The sequence below is a fragment of the Notamacropus eugenii genome, chromosome 2, assembly GCF_028372415.1.
Source record: "Notamacropus eugenii isolate mMacEug1 chromosome 2, mMacEug1.pri_v2, whole genome shotgun sequence".
Taxonomy (NCBI): Eukaryota; Metazoa; Chordata; class Mammalia; order Diprotodontia; family Macropodidae; genus Notamacropus; species Notamacropus eugenii.
The window spans coordinates 253,667,720-253,672,861 of record NC_092873.1 but is presented as its reverse complement, the minus strand read 5'-3'; the positions used below and the strand labels follow the sequence as shown (position 1 = coordinate 253,672,861).

Here is a 5,142-nt window from a genome sequence, read left to right as displayed (position 1 = left end):
GTCACCAGCTTCCTCTACACCCCAACTCTACATCTCAAATTCCCTCAGTATCATCCTCAATGCTCTCCTCCTTAGCTCCAGTCTCAGAGGAGGATATGGCCTTTCTCTTTGCCAACAAGAATCCTTGTGCTCATGCCCTTTGGACCTTACCTGTTCACCTGTCCTCTCTTTGTTTTTCTTCTTTTTCCTCCTTTCTTTTTCTTTTTTGAAAAGGTGAAAGCTTTTAAGACCACCACTTCTATCTTTACAGAAACTATCTGGTGTTGGTATTTACAGTTGTGATAGGAAACTGGAAATCTAACCTTTAACTGGGTAAGAACTCTTAGATATTGAAATCAGCAGAGAATGATGATGTACATTCTAAGGTGCTCAAAGAATTTGGCTATCTCAGATAAATAAGTCATTTGTTTTAAGAAATCATGGAAGATGAGAATCCCTGAGGATTAAAAAACAAAAAAAGGGCCTTAGAGACAAATTGGGAAGCTGAGTGCATTCGGGAGCCAGTGCTATGGCAGAGACAGACCCCAAAACTGTTCAAATGCTTCTCCAGCAGATACAGGACAAGTTTCAGACCATGTCAGGCCAGATAATTGGTTGAACTGATGATATGAGCGGTCACATTGATGATCTAGAAAAAAACACTGCTGACCTTATGACCCAAGCAGGGGTAGAAGAAATAGGAGAAAACAAAGTACCTGCTACACGTAATAGTTAAAGGTTTTGTTAATCAATTAGAGTGAATTCTGGAAATTTTTTTTTTTTTTTACAAGCAAAGAGGTGAATGAATAGCTTTTCTCAACTAACTACTGTGCACAAACATTTTTTATTCTATAGCTTGTATTCCTAGAATATGCAGTTTAGTTAGGTTTTAAAGTGATTTATTTTTTGATTTCTTGTACATGGTAGCTTCATAATGTATGACATAAAATCTGTAAACATTAGTTAGTAAACTGAAATTCTGACTACTAGGCTCAAATTTAAAAATTTTTTAGTGCATTTATTGTCAAGTCATTTGTTCCTTTTGTAGTAGTTTCAGTTTAATAACAAATTGCTGTGTTATTTTTAAGAAATGTATTAATTTTTTCAACTGTTAATTAGAATCTCTTTGTGAAGTAAAAAAAAAAGGTGTTATAAAATGTAAAATGTTCATGTAAAATATTGGGGGGAGAAAGATTAGTCTGGAAATTTCTGATTCTTCCTAATTCCAGATTTCTATCCAATACCAAACTGGGAATATATTTAATATATGCTTTAATGACTAACTGGCAATCACTCAGAAGGGAAAGAGATGCTATGAACAAGTAATATGACTTAGTACCAAACTCCTGCAGCTGCTGTGAGGATCAGATGAGATAGTAATTGTAAAGTACTTAGCAGCGTGTCTGACACATAGTAAGCACTAGAAAAATGCTATCTATTATTGTTATTATTTTGTCTGGCCAATATAAATAACTTCCTCTGGCAATAAAGTGACAAGCTACATAAAAGAAAGTAATTGGTATAACCAATGGACCCAAACCCCAGCATTTGAGTTCACATGGACAGGGGCTTATTCATGAACTGTTCCTTGGCTTGTGACACCTTCTCCCTTCCCCCAGTTTCTCCTGGAAATCTCAGAATTTGGCTGTTTTACCCACATCCAGAGTGTCCCCAGCAATATTAGAATATAGCTTTTATCTCCTCTTCCACAGACCCTTGCCCCCTTGGCTCCCTCTTTCTAATTTTCAATTTCTTTATTCACTAGCTCCTTCCCTGCTGACTTTGAACGCACTCAGATCTCCCTTATGTTTAAAAAAAATTCTACCCATGACCCTGCTGTCTCTTCAATCTGTTATTCACTATCTCCTCCATTTCATATCTTGTCAACACCGTGAAGATAGTGTAGAAAAAACTCTAACATGTCATTTCTTCTGGACTAATTTTTCATCCAAGAAAATGGAGATGTAGCTAAATGACTTGATGATATGCAGTCCTTTCTTCCTGTTTACTTTGGCCTCACTCAAAGATTCTCAGTTTTGGATGATATGATGTACATATAGAGGATAATGAAGAACACCCAGTCCCTGTAGATCATAGACAAGTTGTCTCCTCTATGGGTCTTGAGGTCCTCCTTTGCAAAACCAACCAGCCAACATCTAAATAACTTTCATTATGCTTTTCTGCTCAGATTCAGTGTTCCTCATGTAAGAGCTAAAGATTTAATTCCAATAGAATGATCATTAACTTTTCTTTTATTAAACTAAATGAAATAAAACACAACACACCTTTGTTGATTGATAGTTCCTTCTATCCCTCCCCAAACTCCATAGTGATAATTTTATATCTCTTCTGCCTATACTTACAAATGTACATGTTCTTTCCCCCATTAGGACATATATTCCTTAAGGGGAAGGCCTATTTCACTTGTCTTTATATATCTAGCACCTTCTATTATGCCTACAACACATATGACCTAGTGCTTAATAAATGTTGGCTGATCGATTATCCATATTCTTGCTTCTCGTTCAAGTTTTTCTAACCTGTCTTTGGTCAATATATTGTTTTTTACACCATTTAAGGTTTTGGATAAAGTTCTAAAGGCAGTAAATGAGTTCTTCCCAGACTACATTAACTCTAGTCACCGCAGCATGGAATTTGGTGGCTTGCGCAATGTAGATGTTATACAGTTTAGTACTAATAGATTACACTTATATAGTGTCTTATAGTTTACAAAGCACTTTATATACATTATTTCTGTAGTCAGACCCTGGACTTACCTTCCCGATATGCATTATCAGGTTAGGTTCCCAGAAAACAACTGGCTATATCTCCCCGAAGCGTATATGGGGTATTCAAACTAGCACCTCTCATGTAAGGGCTTGCCAAGCCCTTTTCAGGGCTGTACATCCACCTTTCATGTCCACATGCCACCCCACTCTCACCTGTGGCTCCAAGAAGTTACAGCATACACAGCAGTCACACCCTGGTAAAACCATCTTCGCAGAAGGGCTAGACTGGGTTGGGGGAAACCAACAGGTCTCAGACCTGTCAATGAGTTAGGGGGATGTCTGCCACTTCCCCAGTGGAATTAGAGGATGAGCACAATTTGTTCCAATGTCTGAAGGTAGCTGAAGCAGGCACAGTGGAGTACTTAGAGCTTGGTCAGACAGTGAAGACACCAAGGTCATCCCCTGCATCTTGGGTCATTGCCTATCATCTGGACTTTAGTGAGTCTGGAAGAGAGAGTGAGGCTGACAACTTTGCACAACTCTGCCTTATTTAAATCTAATTCTTGTATGAGTCAAGACACCACCCACGATGTCATTAGTCCTCTTTGAAAATGAAGGATGAGCAACAATGTCCTCTATTCCACAGTCAAACTCCTAGAAAAGCTGTCTATACTCTCTCTTCTTCCATTAACTTCTCAGTCTCACTGACTTCTCACTGTATTGCAAGCTGGATTTCCGACCCATCACTCAACTCAATCTCTTCTCTCCAAGTTCACCAATGAGCTCCTTATTGCTAAATCCTTTTTGTTAAAATGACATTTTCCCAATTTTGATAGTTCTGTGTAAATACTATTCATGTCCTACCATGCTTTATATGTGTCTATCCCAAAGCCCTACCTTGGGCCTTCTCTTCTCACTCTAGATTCTCTTTCTTGGTGACCTCATCGACTACTGGATGCATGCAGATAACTCTCAAATTCATAGAGCTAGCCCTTATCTCTCTCAGAGCTCAAAACCATATCATCAATTGTCTGCTGAATACCTCCACCTCAATATCTCCTAGGTATCTCAAACTCATCATATATGAAATAAAATTCATCTTTCTCATAGGCATCACCTGACCCAGGTTTGCCACCATGTAGGCATCCACAATTCTTCACTTTCTCTCACCCCAGAATATCTCATTCACCCAATAGGCAGTTGGAGATGTGAAAATGGAGGTCAAGAGTTTAGGACTGGATAAACAGATCCAGAAGCCATCTACATAGAGATGACAACTGAATCCATGGCAGCCAATGAGATCACCAAGTAAAACAGAATAGAGGGAAAAGAGAATAAGGCCCAGGTCAGAGTTTTGGAGGGTACCCATTATTAGCTTCTGTGACATTCAACTTCATCTATAAAATGTAGAAGTTACACTCAATGACCTCTGAGGTCCCTTCTGGCACTGACATGCTATGACCTATAGCTTAAAACTTATAGCACATCCATGTTTCTTTAAACTTATTCTTACTTAAATTTCTAAAATGAATTTGGAAACAATTGGAAAATAAAATATCATACAAAAAAGGAAAGTGAAATTGTCAATACAGATCTCACAGCAAATTTTAAAATCCTGAACATATCACTAGCAATGCTTAAATTACCAGTTTTGAAGATAACTTTTAAAAATGAATTTTTCTCAAACCCACTAGCATTTCATCTTTAAGCATTTCTTAATTCAGCACACTGGAGTGTATGATTTTATATCAGGCACTGAAAAGATTTACATCACAAGGGAAAGATTCAGGCTCTGCTTTCAGTGAGTTTACTGTGAGACAGAACTTGCAATCTCAAGGAAGATGGCTTTAATTCTTTTTTTGGTCATGAAATTAATTGTTTCCATTTGCATTGTCATCAATCAATTAATCAACGAGAATTTCAATGTCTACTATGTGCCAGACATTGCATTAGACTCTAAGGATACAGACAAAAATGAAGCAGTTCCTGACCTCAAGGAGCTTATAGTCTATCACCATCAGTTCCTGCAATCATTTCACTGCCTCAACTATACTGAAATCCTAGGACATTGTTATAAAGTCCCTTCCCTGCCCTGGGTCTTAGTTTTTTTTGCCTACAAAAATTGATGATAGTGGGGAGATAGACTAGATGATCCACAGAGTCCCTTATAACTCTGGCATTCTGGGATTTTAAGAGGGAAGGATCCAAAGCAGATCAGACAGAAGAGAACTAAGGGCACAGGAAAGACAAATCTAATCATCTAAGCTAGTTTTTAAGGGTGGTCATCCACATGACAATCTCTTTTATATCTAGCTGAAATCACTCATGTGAAGACTTCAGCCCATTATCTCTTTTCAGGAGGTTTTCAGTGGAAATGTAAAACAGTCAATTACCACACCCTGAACAGGCTATTTATTATCCTAGTCCAGGTAAG

The 5,142-nt window shown here is 37.9% G+C and overlaps 1 pseudogene; it reads left to right on the top strand.

Annotated features, from left to right (window-relative positions):
- Window positions 1-508: 508 nt before the first annotated feature.
- On the top strand, window positions 509-805 carry LOC140523868 (heat shock factor-binding protein 1 pseudogene; annotated as a pseudogene).
- Window positions 806-5,142: the final 4,337 nt, after the last annotated feature.